Below are 20,701 nucleotides of genomic sequence, written 5' to 3' on the forward strand. Positions count from 1 at the left end.
AGCTTCAGAAGCATGACATAATTTTCTGGAATTTTCCAAGCTGTTTAAAGGCACATTCAACTTAGTGTATGTAAACTTCTGACCCACTGGAATTGTCATACAGTGAATTATAAGAAATCATGTCAAGTGAATGTTCCGCCATCACAGGCCCCTGAGCCTGTGTACAGATGTATTTTAGAGTGGACAGTGATTGAAGCAGTGGGATTGAGTTTGTTAGTTGATGTGTTTCATTTTGAATGATGCCGTTTCCCGCAATGTATTTTTTAATTCTATACCCTGTCCAACTGGTGGCGATAATGCACCATTAACATTCGATGCCAACCGCTGTTTAACCCCATCGAAGAAGTATACATTTTGATATGTTCCCAATGAAGTGGAACAAATGTAGAGTGATTTAGGAATGCAAAAAATCTGAGACAGTCATTGTTTTTTTTTATAAGCTATTCAAACTGTAAATTTAATAACCTAGGTATCCTATTTCTTTTGATCGAAGCCCCATAAGATGAGGTGCAAACTTGTGGTCCCACACTTTCACTGGACAAAAGAGGCGATACCTCCTGTGCTTTTACGCAAACGCACTAACTGTCTACGCAGGACGCCAAGTGAAGGGCCGAGATTCAACGATTACCACACATCAACAAGCGCTTCTTGTGTCGCTGGACACTGGCTAAACATGCATCGGACTATTCAAGTGGGATTGTTCTGCGTCTGCGATAATAACCAACGCGTGAAAAATGACGGGTTATAAACTAACAAGAAGTCTCTCATCTTTGGAATTGAATGAAGAGTCTTGTGCCACAACGCAACTCGAAGTGCACCACCAAGGCCATGATAGAGGCAGCTTTTTACATACAGATGTGTTGTCAGTCTCTAGCTACCGTAATAATAGCTATCAAACTTTTTTTTAAGTTACAATAGTCATACTAGCTATACGTTTAGTCATGACATCTAACTGAAATATGTAGCTAGCTGGCTAGCTATATGTTTATTTTTGGTAGCTAGCTAGCTCAGATAGCATAGAACTAGCCAGTTAGCGTAGCTAGCTGACGAACTTGTTTTTTAAATAGCGCTCGAGCTAGCTAACGGTAGCTAATCAGCTAGCTCAGATAGCCAGTTGGCGTAGCTAGCTGACGAACTTGTTTTTTTAAATAGCTTGTTTTAACTAACTCGAGCTAGCTAACGGTAGCTAATCAGCTAGTTCAGATAGCATAGAGCTAGCTAACGGTAGCTAATCAGCTAGCTCAGATAGCATCCTGGCTAGTAAATGAGACCATTTAACGGTTGGAGTTGCTAGCCAGTTAGCGAACTACAGTAACACTTTTTTCTTGTGTCAAATCTGACAACCACTTTCTAGCTAACTAATGTTAGCCTGTAGGCTTTTCACTTTTTAACTGTGTTAACTTACTAATAACTTTAGCTAACGGTAATATATATACATTTTTTTGTTTGTTTTTTAATTTCTAAATAGTTAACATTACCATACTCGACTAGGTGTATGGTGTAACTAGCTAGCTGACTTTTCCACCGTGCCTGGACTGACCGACCCCACCAGGACAAGCCGGGGCCGATGCTGACGGTCCGGATCACGGCAACGTAAGGAGCCATGCAGCCGCAGCAAATATACGACTTTTCAAGTGACGATAACAGTCACAAATGGCGAGGCCTCTTCGTGCAAGCGTTGCGAAAGGTAAAACTACTTTTTTTAATCAACTTTAACTATGAACACATCTCAAACGTGGTTGTTAATTGGCGAGGTGATGGAGTAGCTACTGACTTATCTTTATTTTGATTTATGTTTCCAAAATGCACACTGTGAAATATACTACAGGCCAACAATATACAACTTGCAACTTGGCTCAGAGTCAGTGTCAACATGTTGCAGGCAGAATCCGGTGTGTGTTCATTACTCCTATTCTGTTGTAAAACTTTTTGCAACAAACCGTTTACTCCAAACGGAAAAAATATTTAACGAAAACGAGAGTTTCTATTGGACAAATTCGGGTAGTTCCTCCCCGTTTCCTTTGCTCTGTTTGCTTCCGTTTGTTTTAAAGGTAAACGTAATGAACATAGCCCTGATATTGGTACTCCCTTGTTATCAACAAGATCATGTTTTCCTCTCTTGTTTTGGAACACATCGCCCTCAATACAGATGCAGGCCTAAAAGTGAAAACGAGAGAGCGTCATTGATCTATAGCCCTAGTTGAGATCAGAGCCAAACAGAAATGAGTGATGGCTCCTTGACACTCAGTTACAACCACGCATTTGCCTTGTGGAAAATGTTGTCACAAACCATATATCTATCCCTTAGCCCATAACAATATGCATTAGCTACCATATGCATTTCTCAGCAAAAGCAGCACAAGGCCAAGTTTTTTTGTCTGTGTTTCTGAAGTCAAAGGTTTGGCTCAAATTGATTCTTTCCACTGTCTTGTTTTGAGGTAGTATCTCTCTACGTGACTAGCAGCATAGTACTGTCAACACATTGCTTAGCGATTGACATGACAGTTTAATCACTGATGTGACTAGGCTATTGGTTTGCCAAACCTCCTACAGTAGTAACCAACCAGGTCCACTGTAGAGATCAAGCCAAAGCAGCCGATGCCCTTTCAGGTTTAGCCTAGCTCAAATCCCCCCTCTCCCAATTCCAATCCAATAAGACACAGCCAAACTGTCAGTACACTTCATATTTTGGCGGCCATTTTTATTAATGTCTTCATCATATTTTAGTCCATGGCAGGACTCTCCACGCCTATAGGTTTTCGTTCCAACCCCAGGTGTAACTAACCTGGTTCAGCTTATTAATCAGGTGTGCTATATTAGGGTTGGCGTACACCTACAGGAGGGTAGCTCTCCAGGAACATGGTTGGAGAGCCCTGGTTTAAACCTACAGGAGGGTATCTCTCCAGGAACAGGGTTGGAGAGGCCTGGTGTAAACCTACAAGAGGGTATCTCTCCAGGAACAGGGTATTTATCTGGTCCTGACCGAGCTGCAGCTGTCGCGGAGTAGAGTAGTGGGTTTCCCCTTCTCTAAATAGACAACTTGATTTTCACAAACCTAATTGAAGCTTACGAGGCAAACATTTTTAGCCAAGAGGACGTGTGCAGTCTGTATCCCTGTGGCCGATGCATCTCTTTCACGATATCGCTCGTACTTCTTTTCGGTCTCTTCCCAGGTCTCTGTCTGTCACTGGGTTGAGCTGGTTTCTCTCTCGCCTGTGACCCATACGGACTTGTATACCGGCTGAGTAAACCACATGCTTTCTGTCGTGTTTTAAATGTATATCTCACTTGCCAATTTATTAGGTACACCCTTCTAGTACTTGTCTGTATGTGTGTGCCTGCCTGCCTGCCTGCCTGTGTGTGCCTGCCTGTCTGTGTGTGTGCCTGCCTGCCTGTCTGTGTGTGCCTGCCTGTGTGTGCCTGCCTGTCTGCCTGCCTGTCTGTGTGTGTGCCTGCCTGTCTGTGTGTGTGCCTGCCTGCCTGCCTGTGTGTGTGCCTGCCTGCCTGTCTGTGTGTGTGCCTGCCTGTCTGTGTGTGTGCCTGCCTGTCTGTGTGTGTGCCTGCCTGTCTGTCTGTGTGTGTGCCTGCCTGTCTGTCTGTGTGTGTGCCTGCCTGTCTGTGTGTGTGCCTGCCTGTCTGTGTGTGTGCCTGCCTGTCTGTCTGTGTGTGTGCCTGCCTGTCTGTGTGTGCCTGTCTAAAACACAGCTACATATCTGACCATGTATAGAGAGAGGCTCATGGCCCTGATGTGACTTTTGTGTTTTGAGTCACTTCTGATTTGAGAGGGGCAATGGAGGACATGTCGAGACTGAAGTGGTACCGCTTTGTCCTTGTCAGCAGCGCACGTTAGATTCCTGTAACAGTTTTGTAACGGTTGCTGTCGATGCTAATCATCCGATTGGTTAACCAACTGCTTCTGATTGTAAAGCTGATACGTTCGACAAGGAAATGAGCCAATACAACTGCACCATCCTTTTTCCACAAAGCTGTGTGTGAATGATCCTGGGGAGGGTGTGAATCTGGCTGGTGTTTAAGACACCAAAACAGAAGAAAAATTAACTCAAAACAGGAAAAGACTACAAAAAAGCTCTTATTGGTTTAAAAGAAGCGATTTCTGTTGCATGCCCTAATGAACAGGACCCTCCCAGGTGAAGAGATGTGGCGGGTGAAGTTTTGGTGTTTGTTTCACTGTCCTGCGTGGAATACAGCCTGTCACACACACACAGAGAGAGAGAGGGAGACTGACTGACATAGTCAAAACCATAACAAACCTCTCCTAACTGTGACTCACTCTCTATCTTTAACAGCTGTCCTGAGGGGCTTCACTGACTGGGCAGGAAGAGGAAATAGTTTTAAGGCACCTGCATGCTTCCTGTTGGAAACAGTTGGTGCATATATTATGACAATGTTTTGGTCTTAGACAAGGGTTTTTTCGGCTGTTCGTGCACACGTTTTTTTTTTTCTTGAGGCATTTAACATTACATTACATTTAAGTCATTTAGCAGACGCTCTTATCCAGAGCGACTTACAAATTGGTGCATTCACCTTATGACATCCAGTGGAACAGTAGTGCATCTAAATCTTTTAAGGGGGGTGAGAGGGATTACTTTATCCTATCATAGGTATTCCTTAAAGAGGTGGGGTTTCAGGTGTCTCCGGAAGGTGGTGATTGACTCCGCTGTCCTGGCGTCGTGAGGGAGTTTGTTCCACCATTGGGGGGCCAGAGCAGCGAACAGTTTTGACTGGGCTGAGCGGGAACTGTACTTCCTCAGTGGTAGGGAGGCGAGCAGGCCAGAGGTGGATGAACGCAGTGCCCTTGTTTGGGTGTAGGGCCTGATCAGAGCCTGGAGGTACTGAGGTGCCGTTCCCCTCACAGCTCCGTAGGCAAGCACCATGGTCTTGTAGCGGATGCGAGCTTCAACTGGAAGCCAGTGGAGAGAGCGGAGGAGCGGGGTGACGTGAGAGAACTTGGGAAGGTTGAACACCAGACGGGCTGCGGCGTTCTGGATGAGTTGTAGGGGTTTAATGGCACAGGCAGGGAGCCCAGCCAACAGCGAGTTGCAGTAATCCAGACGGGAGATGACAAGTGCCTGGATTAGGACCTGCGCCGCTTCCTGTGTGAGGCAGGGTCGTACTCTGCGGATGTTGTAGAGCATGAACCTACAGGAACGGGCCACCGCCTTGATGTTAGTTGAGAACGACAGGGTGTTGTCCAGGATCACGCCAAGGTTCTTAGCGCTCTGGGAGGACACAATGGAGTTGTCAACCGTGATGGCGAGATCATGGAACGGGCAGTCCTTCCCCGGGAGGAAGAGCAGCTCCGTCTTGCCGAGGTTCAGCTTGAGGTGGTGATCCGTCATCCACACTGATATGTCTGCCAGACATGCAGAGATGCGATTCGCCACCTGGTCATCAGAAGGAGAAGATTAATTGTGTGTCGTCTGCATAGCAATGATAGGAGAGACCATGTGAGGTTATGACAGAGCCAAGTGACTTGGTGTATAGCGAGAATAGGAGAGGGCCTAGAACAGAGCCCTGGGGGACACCAGTGGTGAGAGCACGTGGTGTGGAGACGGATTCTCGCCACGCCACCTGGTAGGAGCGACCTGTCAAGCTGTGAAGTTTCAGCTCTGTCTGTCCGCGGCCTCTTCCTCGGTGTCCGTTTCCATGTTGTCCAGTCCTGTCTGTTCGTGGCCTCTCTTCCTCGGTGTCCGTTTCCATGTTGTCCAGTCCTGTCTGTTCGTGGCCTCTCTTCCTCGGTGTCCGTTTCCATGTTGTCCAGTCCTGTCTGTCCGTGGCCTCTCTTCCTCGGTGCGCACTGTCACTGTGTCCGTTTCCATGTTGTCTGTCCGTGGCCTCTCTTCCTCGGTGCGCACTGTCACTGTGTCCGTTTCCATCTTGTCCAGCTGTGTGTAACATTTCACGTAAACCCTGTTTCTTGTCTGCATCGAAGTTGCGGTCCTTGTACATAGCATCGAGCATGGTGGTGACACAGTGAAGAGAGACACCAAATCGCTTGTTCGCGGGTGTTTCAACTAGAGGGCGACCGATTATGATTTTTCAACGCCGATACCGATTTATTGGCGGACCGAAAAGGCCGATGCCGATTTATTGGCGGACCGAAAAAGCCGATACCGATTTATTGGAGGGCCGAAAAAGCCGATATCGATTTATTGGCGGACCGAAAAAGCCGATACCGATTTATTGGCGGACCGAAAAAGCCGATACCGATTAATCGGCAGATTTTTAAAAAATATATATTTTTGTTTTATTTATTATTTTATTTATTTGTAATGACAATTACAACAATACTGAATAAAGACTTTTAACTTAATATAATACATCAATAAATTCAATTTAGCCTCAAATGAATAATGAAACGTGTTCAATTTGGTTTAAATAATGCAAAACAAAGTGTTGGAGAAGAAAGTAAAAGTGCAATATGTGCCATGTAAGAAAGCTAACGTTTCAGTTCCTTGCTCAGAACATGAGAACATATGAAAGCTGGTGGTTCCTTTTAACACGAGTCTTCAATATTCCCAGGTAAGAAGTTTTAGGTTGTAGTTATTATAGGACTATTTCCCTCTATACCATTTGTATTTCATTAACCTTTGACTATTGGATGTTCTTATAGGCACTTTAGTAATGCCAGTATAGCTTCCGTCCCTCTCCTTGCTCCTACCTGGGCTCGACCCAGCAACACAACAACAGCCACCATCGAAGTTGCGTTACCCATGCAGAGCAAGGGAAACAACCACAGGCTCAGAGCGAGTGACGTTTGAAACGCTATTAGCGCACGCTAACTAGCCAGCCATTTCACTTCGGTTACACCAGCCTCATCTCGGGAGTTGATAGGCTTGGAGTCATAAACAGCGCAATGCTTGACGCACAACGAAGAACTGCTGGCGAAACGCAAAGAAACGCACGTGCTGTTTGAATGAATGTTTACGCGCCTGCTTCTGCCTACCACCACTCAGTCAGATAGATACTTGTATGCTTAGTCAGATTATATGCAACGCAGGACACGCTAGATAATATCTAGTAATATCAACCATGTGTAGTTAACTAGTGATTATGATTTATTGTTTTTTTTATAAGATAAGTTTAATGCAAGCTAGCAACTTACCTTGGCTTACTGCATTCGTATAACAGGCAGTCTCCTTGTGGAGTACAACGAGAGAGAGGCAGGTCGTTATTGCGTTGGAATAGTTAACTGTAAGATTGGATCCCCTGAGCTGACAAAGTGAAAATCTGTCGTTCTGAAAGAGGCAGTCATTGAAAATAAGAATGTATTCTTAACTGACTTGCCTAGTTAAATAAAGATTAAATAAAGGTGTCAAAAAAACAACAACATTTAAATAGGCAAAATCGGTGTCCAAAAATACAGATTTCCGATTGTTATGAAAACTTGAAATCGGCCCTAATTAATCGGCCATTCCGATTAATCGGTCGACCTCTAGTTTCAATGCCATGTCAGAGGGTATCACGTCTGCTGCAGACACAGTTGATGAGCTTATTTCTCCAGTCAGTTGTTCGAATGGAGCGACTTAGTGTGTTCATGTTTCAAACATGTTCTCAAATGCCATTGAAATAGCAGCAGCGGTACGACAACCAGCACATTGTTGAGCATGAAATACGGCTTTCCTCAGTACGGAGTCCTCGACGACCCACTGTGCTGTCGAACTCTGCATGCTCATGGGGCTGATATCGCCGGTGAAAATGTCAGTCGTGAAGCTATTAACAGTGACGCTATTACCACACACACACACACACACACACACACACACACACACACACACACACACACACACAGAGGGAGACACACAGGGCCACATTACCACAGTGTCATTGTAATCTTCCATTTCCACAGCACAACACAAACGCACACCATGCAAAGATTCGATGTTTACCATCCTGCATAAAGCACTCTACCTTTGTACTCTGTTTTCCATCCTTTATTCTCTAATCCTTTTATTCTCTAAGTATATTATTCTCTGCTAGTACTGCTAGTGCTACTGCTAGTACTGCTAGTGCTACTGCTAGTACTGCTAGTGCTACTGCTAGTGCTACTGCTAGTGCTACTAGTACTGCTAGTGCTACTGCTAGTACTGCTAGTGCTACTGCTAGTGCTACAGCTAGTACTGCTAGTGCTACAGCTAGTACTGCTAGTGCTACTGCTAGTGCTACTGCTAGTGCTACTGCTAGTGCTACTGCTAGTGCTGCTAGTGCTACTGCTAGTACTGCTGATGCTACTTCTGTTAATAATACCACCACTACTGCTGCTGATGCTACTGCTACTTCTGCTGCCACTACGGCTAACCATGCTACTACTGCCACTATTACTACTACTTTCACTACTGCTAACCATGCTAATACTGCCACTATTACTACTACTTTCACTACTGCTAACCATGCTAATACTGCCACTATTACTACTACTTTCACTGCTGCTAACCATGCTACTACTGCCACTATTACTACTACTTTCACTACTGCTAACCATGCTACTACTGCCACTATTACTACTACTTTCACTACTGCTAACCATGCTACTACTGCCACTATTACTACTACTTGCACTACTGCTAACCATGCTAATACTGCCACTACTACTGCTGCTGCCACTACTACTACTTGCACTACTGCTAACCATGCTAATACTGCCACTACTACTGCTGCTGCCACTACTACTACTTTCACTACTGCTAACCATGCTAATACTGCCACTACTACTGCTGCTGCCACTACTACTGCTGCTGCCTCTGCTACTGCTGCTACTGCTACTGATGCTTCCTCTGCTGCTACTACCACTACTACTGATGCTGCCGCTACTGCTGATGCTACCTCTGCTGCTACTACTGATGCTACCTCTGCTGATGCTACCTCTGCTGCTACTACTGATGCTACCTCTGCTGATGCTACCTCTGCTGCTACTACTGATGCTGCTGCTACTACTGATGCTACCTCTGCTGCTACTACTACTGATGCTACCGCTGCTATTACTACTGATGCTAGCTCTGCTACTACTGCTACCGCCGCTACTCTACTACTGATGCTACCGCTACTCTACTACTGCTACTACCTCTACCACATCCGCTGCTACCACCACTACTACTGTATGCTATGTGGGACGGTAGCGTCTCACCTCGTCAACAGCCAGTGAAACTGCAGGGCGTCAAATTCAAAACAACAGAAATTCCATAATTAAAATTCCTCAAACATCCTTTTATTTTACACCACTTTAAAGATACACTTGTTGTAAATCCAGCCACAGTGTCCGATTTCAAAAAGGCTTTACTGAGAAAGCACACCATGCGATTATGTTAGGTCAGCACCTAGTCACAGTAAAACACAGACATTATTTTAACAGTTTTGGAAATGTTAGTGTTTTCTATCCAAAATCTACAAATTATAAGCATATCCTATCTTCTGTGCCTGAGTAGCAGGCAGTTTAATTTGGGCACGCTTTTCATCCAAAATTCAGATTACTGCCCTCTACCCTAGTGAAGTTAAGGGCTTCAAAGTAAGCATTTCACTGTAAGGTCTACCCTTGTTGTATTTGGCGCATGTGACATAACATTTGATTTGATTTTGACAACTGAACTGACTATACATTACCATTACTATTACACTATATAGCTACTCCAGTTTATATTTTATTTTCTGTCTAATTTTTCACCTCAATAAAGCCACCCAACTGGACACAGATGTCAATTCAAAGTAAATTCCATGTCGGTTCAACGTCATTTCAATGTAATCTCCCTATCATTTTATAGCTCTGTTTTTAGGGGCTTGACTTTTCCGCTTAGTTGCTTTATGATCAGGTCAAAGTGCCCACATATATGTTCTACAATTGGATCAGATTACATGGGCACAGTGGTAAGGTGTTGACGACCCAGGGATGGGCACAGTGGTAAGGCGTTGACGGGCACAGTGGTAAGGTGTTGACGACCCAAGGATGGGCACAGTGGTAAGGCGTTGACGACCCAGGGATGGGCACAGTGGTTACGGTGTTGACGACCCAGGGATGGGCACAGTGGTAAGGCGTTGACGACCCAGGGATGGGCACAGTGGTTACGGTGTTGACGACCCAGGGATGGGCACAGTGGTAAGGCGTTGACGACCCAGGGATGGGCACAGTGGTAAGGCGTTGACGACCCAGGGATGTCTCTTGCTAATAGAAGTAAATAAAGATGGTAGCCTTTTATGGTAGTATAGTACACAGTGCGTTCGGAAAGTATTCAGACCCCTTCTGACTTCTTCCACATTTTGTTACACTACAGCCTTATTCTAAAATTAATTTAAAAAATAAAATCCTCATCAATCTTCACACAATACTCCATAATGACAAAGCGAAAACATGTCTTTTTTTTATTTTGAAATGTTTGCAAATGTATAAAATAAAATAAATACCTTACATAAGTATCAGACCTGAAATTGAGATTTGAAATTGAGCTCAGGTGCATCCGGTTTCCATTGATCGTCCTTGATGTTTCTACAACTTGATTGGAGTCCACCTGTGGTACATTAAATTAGTTGGACATGATTTGGAAAGGAACACGCTTGTCAGTAAAAAGGCACATGACAGCCCGCTTGGTTTGCCAAAAGGCATCTAAAGACTCTCAGACCATGATCAACAAGATTCTCTGGTCTGATTACACTGAAATTGAATTCTGGCTTGAATGCCAAGCGTCACGTCTAGAGGAAACCTGGCACCATCCCTACGGTGAAGCATGGTGGTGGCAGTATCATGCTGTGGGGATGTTTTTCAGGGACTGGGAAACTAGTCAGGATCGAGGGAAAGATGAACGGAGAAAACTACAGAGAGATCCTTGATGAAAACCTACTCCAGAGCACTCAGGATCTCTGACTGGGGCAGAGGTTCACCTTCCAACAGGGCAATGACCTTAAGCACACAGCCAAGACAAGGCAAGAGTGGTTTCGGGACAAGTCTCTGAATGTCCTTGAGTGGCCCAGCAAGAGCCCGGGCTTGATCCTGATCCAACATCTCTGGAGAGACCTGAAAATAGCTGTGCAGCGACGTTCCCCATTCAACCTGACAGAGCTTGAGAGGATCTGCAGAGAAACTCCCCAAATACAGGTGTGCCAAGCCTGTATCGTCATACCCAAGAAGACTCAAGGCTGTAATCTCTGCCAAAGGTGCTTCAACAAAGTACTGAGTAAAGGGTCTGAATACTTATGTAAATGTGATATTTCAGTTTTATTTTTAATACATTTGCAAACATTTCTAAACCTCCTTTTGCTTTGTGATTATGGGGTACTGTGTGTGTGTGTGTGTAGGTTGAGGGGGAAAAAAACTATTTACTCATATTTTAGAACAAGGCTGTTATGTAACAATGTGGAAAAAGTGAAGGGGTTTGAATCGTTTCCGAATGCACCGTAGATTTAAATGTGTCTCCTCCCTCTACCGCCTCTTCCTGTCTGTGGGACAGCAAGCACTTGTTGGCTGATGAAACTAACAAGCGGACCAGTAGGGTTTTGTGAATGGAGCCAGGCTTAGGAAAGGAAACCCCCGTACTTCCTGTCTCTCTGTGTGGTGACTCAGAATCCTAACAATGCATGGTGTCGTGTGGAATCTGAGGCGAAGATGATTTTTTTTTTTTGTCTTCTGCTGTTTTTCTATTTTCATGTTCCATTTTAGGTTTGGCTTTAGTTTCCATTTAGTCTCTCTGGACTTTGGTTAAACAGATGAGTACAATGTGACCGTAAGCAAAGAGGATTGTGTGTATTTCAAGTAGAAACGGTACTATAGTAGTGTATGGAGCAATGAAACATTTCTGGGAACTTAAATAGACTTAAGTCATTCAATTGTCTGTAAAGATCTATGGGTTAATGAATGTTTTTTTTATCACCCAGACCGGCAGAATCTAATAGAGCCCTGTCTGTCACTATCACCCAGACCAGCCGAATCTAATAGTGCCCTGTCTGTCACTATCACCCAGACCAGCAGAATCTAATAGAGCCCTGTCTGTCACTATCACCCAGACCAGCAGAATCTAATAGAGCCCTGTCTGTCACTATCACCCAGACGGGCAGAATCTAATAGAGCCCTGTCTGTCACTATCACCCAGACGGGCAGAATCTAATAGAGCCCTGTCTGTCATTATCACCCAGACGTGCAGAATCTAATAGAGCCCTGTCTGTCACTATCACCCAGACCGGCAGAATCTAATAGAGCCCTGTCTGTCACTATCACCCAGACGGGCAGAATCTAATAGAGCCCTGTCTGTCACTATCACCCAGACGGGCAGAATCTAATAGAGCCCTGTCTGTCACTATCACCCAGACGGGCAGAATCTATGGTGCCCTGTCTGTCACTATCACCTCAGACGGGGCATGTTTTGTCATCAGAGCCCTGGTCTATTTACCACTATCATCCCAGACCAGCAGAATCACCAGAGCCTTGTCTGTCACTATCACCCAGACCCTCTCTTCACAGCAGTTTAGCAGACTGCCAGTCCCATAATAGTATCTGTACAGGGGCGCATTTTTGTCATCAGAGCACCATTTATTATTTACCAGACCAGATGGGTCTGTTTCCATCACTACCATGTGAACACCACAGCCTTGTGCCTGTTTTTCTCTCTCCCTCCCTCTCTTCACAGCAGTTTAGCAGACTGCCAGTCCCATAATAGTATCTGTACAGAGTAGACCGCATTCCAGTGATAGGCCACACCACCTCCTGACGACCAGACTGAGATGGAGTCTGTTTCCACCCACAGATCCACTTGGCAGACCACACCCCTCTTCTAGGCCCCTTTCTACCAACACGCCCCTCTTCTAGGCCCCTTTCTACCAACACGCCCCTCTTCTAGGCCCCTTTCTACCAACACGCCCCTCTTCTAGGCCCCTTTCTACCAACACGCCCCTCTTCTAGGCCCCTTTCTACCAACACGCCCCTCTTCTAGGCCCCTTTCTACCAACACGCCCCTCTTCTAGGCCCCTTTCTACCAACGCGCCCCTCTTCTAGGCCCCTTTCTACCAACGCGCCCCTCTTCTAGGCCCCTTTCTACCAACGCGCCCCTCTTCTAGGCCCCTTTCTACCAACGCGCCCCTCTTCTAGGCCCCTTTCTACCAACGCGCCCCTCTTCTAGGCCCCTTTCTACCAACGCGCCCCTCTTCTAGGCCCCTTTCTACCAACGCGCCCCTCTTCTAGGCCCCTTTCTACCAACACACCCCTCTTCTAAGCATCTCAAGGTTGAAGTTTCATTAGTTGTGTCTGAGATGTAGCCTAGTGACTTGAGAGGGTGGGTGGCGATTATAACAGAACATGGCCAAGATGTTCAAATGTTCATAAATGACCAGCAAGGTCAAATAATAATAATCACAGTGGTTGTCGAGGGTGCAGCAAGTCAGCACCTCCGGAGTAAATGTCAAATAGCTTTTCATAGCCGATCATTAAGAGTATCTCTACAGCTCCTGCTGTCTCTAGAGAGTTGAAAATAGCAGGTCTGGGACAGGTAGCACGTCCGGTGAACAGGTCAGGGTTCCATAGCCGCAGGCAGAACAGTTGAAACTGGAGCAGCAGCACGGCCAGGTGGACTGGGGACAGCAAGGAGTCATCAGGCCAGGTAGTCCTGAGGCATGGTCCTAGGGCTCTGGTCCTCCTCCTCCGAGACAATTAGATCCCGTTGTCCCTCTGTGTCTCTGACGTTTGTCCCTCTGTGTCTCTGACGTTTGTCCCCCTGTGTCTCTGACGTTTGTCCCCCTGTGTCTCTGACGTTTGTCCCCCTGTGTCTCTGACGTTTGTCCCCCTGTGTCTCTGACGTTTGTCCCCCTGTGTCTCTGACGTTTGTCCCCCTGTGTCTCTGACGTTTGTCCCCCTGTGTCTCTGACGTTTGTCCCCCTGTGTCTCTGACGTTTGTCCCCCTGTGTCTCTGACGTTTGTCCCCCTGTGTCTCTGACGTTTGTCCCCCTGTGTCTCTGACGTTTGTCCCTCTGCGTCTCTGTGCCTCTTCCAGGTGCAGCTGCAGGTGCATCCCACCCTGTCAGCCAAGGAGGGAGCTCTGGAGCACATCGAAGAGCTGATCCTGCAGCTCCTCAACATGCTGTGTGTGGCCCAGCCGCGCTCTGTACAGGACGTGGAGGAGCGTGTCCAGAAGACCTTCCCCCACCCCATAGATAAATGGGCCATAGCTGACGCCCAGTCGGCCATCGAGAAGAGGAAGAGGAGGAACCCCCTACTGCTCCCTGTGGATAAGATACACCCTCTACTCAAGGTACATATCCCCCTTACCAGGGCTCAAATGAGAAATAAGTCATTGGTAGCACTGGCATCACACGACATTTAGGAGCTCCATAAAAAAATCTCCCCCTACCTCTAAACCCCCTCTCTCCTCTCCCCCTACCTCTAAACCCCCTCTCTCCTCTCCCCCTACCTCTAAACCCACTCTCTCCTCTCCCCTACCTCTAAACCCACTCTCTCCTCTCCCCCTACCTCTAAACCCACTCTCTCCTCCCCCTACCTCTAAACCCACTCTCTCCTCTCCCCTACCTCTAAACCTCTAAACCCACTCTCTCCTCTCCCCTACCTCTAAACCCACTCTCTCCTCTCCCCTACCTCTAAACCCACTCTCTCCTCCTCTCCCCCTACCTCTAAACCCACTCTCTCCTCTCCCCTACCTCTAAACCCTCTCTCCTCTCCCCCTACCTCTAAACCCACTCTCTCCTCTCCCCCTACCTCTAAACCCACTCTCTCCTCTCCCCTACCTCTAAACCCACTCTCTCCTCTCCCCTACCTCTAAACCCACTTTCTCCTCTCCCCCTACCTCTAAAACCCTAAACCACTCTTCTCCTCTCCCCTACCTCTAAACCCACTCTTCTCCTCTCCCCCTACCTCTAAACCCACTCTTCTCCTCTCCCCCTACCTCTAAACCCACTCTCTCCTCTCCCCTACCTCTAAACCCACTCTCTCTCCTCTCCCCCTACCTCTAAACCCACTCTTCTCCTCTCCCCTACCTCTAAACCCACTCTTCTCCTCTCCCCTACCTCTAAACCCCCTCTTCTCCTCTCCCCTACCTCTAAACCCACTCTTCTCCAATGAAAACATACCATACCATCTGTCTGTCTCTCCCCCTACCTCTAAACCCACTCTCTGCGTCTCGCTGTCTGTCTCTCTCTCCCCTACCTCTACCAAGCTGTCTCTGTCTGCGTCTACCGTCTAGCTGTCTCTGTCTTCTAGCTGTCTCTGTCCCCTACCTCTAAAGCTGTCTCTGTCCCAGCTGTCTCTGTCTCTCCTCTCTGTCCCCTACCTCTAAACCCACTCTTCTCCTCTCTGTCCCCTACCTCTAGCTGTCTCTGTCCTAGCTGTCTCTGTCTCTGCGTCTAGCTGTCTCTGTCTCTGCCTGTCTCTGTCTGCGTCTAGCTGTCTCCCCTAGCTGTCTCTGTGTCTGCGTCCTAGCTGGCTCCTCTAAACCCACTCTGTCTCCTCTAGCTGGCTCCCTCCGTCTAGCTGGCTCTGTCTCTGCCACGTCTCCTCTGTCCTGCTCTAGCTGTCTCCTCTACCTGCGTCTAAACCCACGTCTCCTCCGTCCTGTCTCTGTCTCCTCCTACCTCTAAACCCACTCTTCTCCTCTCCCCTACCTCTAAACCCAGCTGTCTCTGTCTGCGTCTAGCTGTCCTGTCCGTCTAGCCTCTGTCCGTCTAGCTGTCTCTGCGTCTAGCTGTCTCTGTCTCCTCTAAGCTGTCTCTGTCTCCCCCTAGCTGTCTCTGCGTCTAGCTGTCTCCTCTCCTCAGCTGTCTCTGTCTGCGTCTAGCTGTCTCTGTCGTCCTCTAACCCCCTGCTGTTTGTCCCGTCAACAGCTGGAGGTGCTGTCTCTGTCTATAAGATAGACTACCTAGCTGTCTGCCTCTACATCTGTGGCTGTTCTAGAGTACATATCAGCTGACATCCTGAAGCTAGCAGGAAACTACGTTGGTAACATCAGACACTATGAGATCAGCCAGCAAGTCTACATCAAGGTCTAGCTGGCTCTGTCTCTGCGTCTAGCTGTCTCTGTGTCTGCGTCTAGCTGTCTCTGTGTCTGCGTCTAGCTGTCTCTGTCTGCGTCTAGCTGTCTCTGTGTCCAGCTGTCTCTGCGTCTAGCTGTGTGCAGACAAGGTAGGAAACATACCATACCATCTGTCTGTCTGCGTCTCGCTGTCTGTGTCCGTCTCTCTCTGTCTGTCCGTCTCTCTCTGTCTGTCCGTCTGTCTCTCTGTGTCTGTCCGTCTGTCTCTCTGTGTCTGTCCGTCTGTCTCTCTGTGTCTGTCCGTCTGTCTCTCTGTGTCTGTCCGTCTGTCTCTCTGTGTCTGTCCGTCTGTCTCTCTGTGTCTGTCCGTCTGTCTCTCTGCTGTCTGTCTAGCTGTCTCTGTCTCGTCTGCTGTCTGTCCGTCTGTCTAGCTGTCTCTGTGTCCTAGCTGTCTCTGTCTCGTCTAGCTGTCTGTCTCTCTGTCTCTGTCCATGTGTGCAGTCTGCGTCTACTAGCTGTCTCTGTGTCGTCTAGCTGTCTCTGTGTCTGCGTCTAGCTGTCTCTGTGTCTGCTGTCTCTGTCTACGTCTAGCTGTCTCTGTCTGTCTCTGCGTCTAGCTGTCTCTGCGTCTAGCTGTCTCTGCGTCTCTGTCTGCGTCTAGCTGTCTCTGTCTGCGTCTAGCTGTCTCTGTCTCGTCTAGCTGTCTCTGTCTGCGTCTAGCTGTCTCTCTGTCTCTGTCTCGTCTAGCTGTCTCTGTCTGCGTCTAGCTGTCTCTGTCTGCGTCTAGCTGTCTCTGTCTGCGTCTAGCTCTGTCTCTGTCTCTGCGTCTAGCTGTCTCTGTCTGCGTCTAGCTGTCTCTGCGTCTAGCTGTCTCTGTCTGCGTCTCTAGCTGTCTCTGTCTGCGTCTAGCTGTCTCTGTCTCTGTCTAGCTGTCTCTGTCTCGTCTAGCTGTCTCTGCGTCTAGCTGTCTGCGTCTAGCTGTCTCTGTCTGTGTCTAGCTGGCTCTGTCTGCGTCTAGCTGTCTCTGTCTCTGCGTCTAGCTGTCTCTGTCTCTGCGTCTAGCTGGCTCTCTGTCTGTGTCTAGCTGTCTCTGTCTGTGTCTAGCTGTCTGTGTCTCTAGCTGTCTCTGCTGTCTAGCTGTCTCTCTGTCTAGCTGTCTCTGTCTCTGCGTCTAGCTGTCTCTGTCTCTGTCTAGCGTCTAGCTGCTCTCTGTCTGCGTCTAGCTGTCTCTGTCTGTCTAGCTGTCTCTGTCTGCGTCTAGCTGTCTCTGTCTGCGTCTAGCTGTCTAGCTGCTCTGTCTCTGCGTCTAGCTGGCTCTGTCTCTGCGTCTAGCTGGCTCTGTCTCTGCGTCTGCTCTCTGGCTCTGTCTCTGCGTCTAGCTGGCTCTGCTGGCTAGCTGGCTCTGTCTCGTCTAGCTGGCTCTGTCTGCGTCTAGCTGTCTCTGTCTCTGTCTGCGTCTAGCTAGCTGCTCTGTCTGCGTCTAGCTGTCTCTGTCTCTGTCTGCGTCTAGCTGTCTCTGTCTGTCTCTGTCTGCGTCTAGCTGTCTCTGCGTCTAGCTGTCTCTGTCTAGCTGTCTCTAGCTGTCTAGCTGTCTCTGCGTCTAGCTGTCTCTGCGTCTAGCTGTCTCTGTCTAGCTGTCTCTGTCTAGCTGTCTCTGTCTGTCTGCGTCTAGCTGCTGGCTCTCTCTGTCTAGCTGTCTCTGTCTCTCGTCTAGCTGTCTAGCTGTCTCTGTCTGCGTCTAGCTGTCTCTCTCTGCTGTCTGCGTCTAGCTGTCTCTGTGTCTGCGTCTAGCTGTCTCTGTGTGTCTCTGTCTAGCTGTCTCTGCTGTCTAGCTGTCTCTGTGCGTCTAGCTGTCTCTGTGTCTGCGTCTAGCTGTCTCTGTGTGCTGTCTAGCTGTCTCTGTGTGCGTCTAGCTGTCTCTGTGTCTGCGTCTAGCTGTCTCTGTGCGTCTCTAGCTGTCTGTCTAGCTGTCTCTGTGTGCGTCTAGCTGCGTCTAGCTGTCTCTGTGCGTCTAGCTGCTGTCTCTGCTGTCTCTGTGTCTAGCTGTCTCTGTGTCTGCGTCTAGCTGTCTCTGTGTGCGTCTAGCTGTCTCTGTCTGCGTCTAGCTGTCTCTGTGTGTCTCGTCTAGCTGTCTCTGTGTAGCTGTCTCGTCTAGCTGTCTCTGTGTCTGCGTCTAGCTGTCTCTGCTGTCTGCGTCTAGCTGTCTCTGTGTCTGCGTCTAGCTGTCTCTGTGTCTGCGTCTAGCTGGCTCTGCGTCTAGCTGGCTCTGGCTCTGCGTCTAGCTGGCTCTGGCTCTGCGTCTAGCTGGCTCTGCATCTAGCTGGCTCTGCGTCTAGCTGGCTCTGTCTCTGCGTCTAGCTGGCTCTGTCTCTGCGTCTAGCTGGCTCTGCGTCTAGCTGGCTCTGCGTCTAGCTGTCTCTGCTTCTAGCTGGCTCTGGCTCTGCGTCTAGCTGGCTCTGTCTCTGCGTCTAGCTGGCTCTGTCTCTGCGTCTAGCTGGCTCTGTCTCTGCGTCTAGCTGGCTTTGTCTGTGTGTGTTTTTGCATCTCTCGCTCACCTTCAATGCCAATCCACTCCAAAGTCGGTAGATATATTCTATGGTCCTGGTTGACTTGCTAACCTGTCTCTGTGTCCGTCCCAGGTGTTGGACATGTCTGACCTGATGTCTCTGTTGCAGGTTCTAATGGACATGTTTGACCTGATGTCTCTGTTGCAGGTCCTAATGGACATGTTTGACCTGATGTCTCTGTTGCAGGTCCTAATGGACACGTCTGACCTGATGTCTCTGTTGCAGGTCCTAATGGACATGTTTGACCAGGACGAGGACATCGGTCTGGTGTCTCAGTGTACGGAGGAGCCGTCGTCGTCGGGGGAGCTGACCTACGATGACCTGGTGCGCTTGGAGATTGCAGAGGAGCGCCAGTACCTGCGGGAGCTCGACCTCATCATCAAGGTGTTCCGACATCACTTCCTGTTCAACAACAAGATCTTCACGCCTCAGGTGAAAACAGTGTAACAGCTTATAGACACCTCGGGTGGAAACAGTGTATAGTCACCTCGGGTGAAAACAGTGTAACAGCTTATAGACACCTCGGGTGGAAACAGTGTAACAGTGTATAGACACCTCGGGTGGAAACAGTGTATAGACACCTCTGGTGGAAACAGTGTATAGACACCTCGGGTGGAAACAGTGTAACAGTGTATAGACACCTCGGGTGGAAACAGTGTAACAGTGTATAGACACCTCGGGTGGAAACAGTGTAACAGTGTATAGACACCTCGGGTGGAAACAGTGTATAGACACCTCAGTGTATAGACACCTCGGGTGGAAACAGTGTATAGACACCTCGGGTGGAAACAGTGTAACAGTGTACCTCGGGTGGAAACAGTGTATAGACACCTCGGGTGGAAACAGTGTGTAGACACACACCTCGGGTGGAAACGGTGTGTAGACACACACCTCGGGTGGAAACGGTGTGTAGACACACACCTCGGGTGGAAACGGTGTGTAGACACACACCTCGGGTGGAAACGGTGTGTAGACGGTGTGTAGACACACACCTCGGGTGGAAACGGTGTGTAGACACACACCTCGGGTGGAAACGGTGTGTAGACACACACCTCGGGTGGAAACGGTGTGTAGACACACACCTCGGGTGGAAACGGTGTGTAGACACACACCTCGGGTGGAAACGGTGTGTAGACACACACCTCGGGTGGAAACGGTGTGTAGACACACACCTCGGGTGGAAACGGTAGCTGGGTTATAAACATCTTATAAAACCACCTTGTTCGTTTCCTTGTTCCTTGTCAATCATTGGCTCATTGATGCAATATAGGATTATGACAATATCTTTAATTAAATAATTCAAAAACCTTTATTAATGCAGTTGCAGACAGAAGTTGACAACAGGAACAATGAACGCATGTTTCCCAGTATGTTCTGCATCAAAGAAGAGGTCTCAAGTCGTTTTATTAAACCCAAAGTCCGGCCCTAGTGATGCCACTGCCTACGTCATTATCTTCTATTCCGGAGACCAAAACCATGCCTACTCCACACTTTTAAACTCTCGTTTATATAGCTATCTAAAAGCTTAGCAGTAAATGTCCATGTTGATTTATAGTGGGAATGTCTGACTAATCTCTTGTCTCTCTTACACTCCCCTGCAGAGTTCTGTCTTCACAGTCACACATTTCTCAGACCGTTTCTTCATAAGAAGCAGAGAGACTAGAAAAGTACTGTGGAACAATGATAAACCGAATATAATGAATATATATATATTGTTAATCTGTAGTCTAAGGACCCTATAAATGTAAGGAGGGAGGGGTCTTATAACCCCTCTTCTATTAATACCTCATAAGCATAATCAATTATTATAATACAGTTTAAATGTATTTGGCTAAGGTGAATGTAAACAACCTCCAACTGTATATTCGAACAGTCAGCTGAGTCATATGTTAGAATAGTCTTAGTTGAAAATTCAAACGTTGTCTGAGTCGTATACAGTACCAGTCAAAAGTTTGGACACACCTACTCATTCAAGGGTTTTTCTTTATTTGTACTATTTTCTACATTGTAGAATAATAGTGAAGACATCAACTATGAAATAACACAAATGGAATCCGGTAGTAAACAAAAAAAGTGTTAGGCAAATCAAAATATACTTAAGATGTTTGATTCTTCAAAGAAGCCACCCCTTTTGCCTTGACTGCTTTGCATGCTCTTGGCATT

The 20,701-nt window shown here is 47.6% G+C and overlaps 1 pseudogene; it reads left to right on the plus strand.

Moving 5' to 3' along the window:
• The first annotated feature begins 467 nt into the window (after positions 1-467).
• LOC115115841 (son of sevenless homolog 2-like) overlaps positions 468-20,701 on the plus strand; it is a 64,902-nt pseudogene continuing 44,668 nt past the window's right edge.

Source organism: Oncorhynchus nerka, linkage group LG12 (assembly GCF_034236695.1).
Source record: "Oncorhynchus nerka isolate Pitt River linkage group LG12, Oner_Uvic_2.0, whole genome shotgun sequence".
Taxonomy (NCBI): domain Eukaryota; kingdom Metazoa; phylum Chordata; class Actinopteri; order Salmoniformes; family Salmonidae; genus Oncorhynchus; species Oncorhynchus nerka.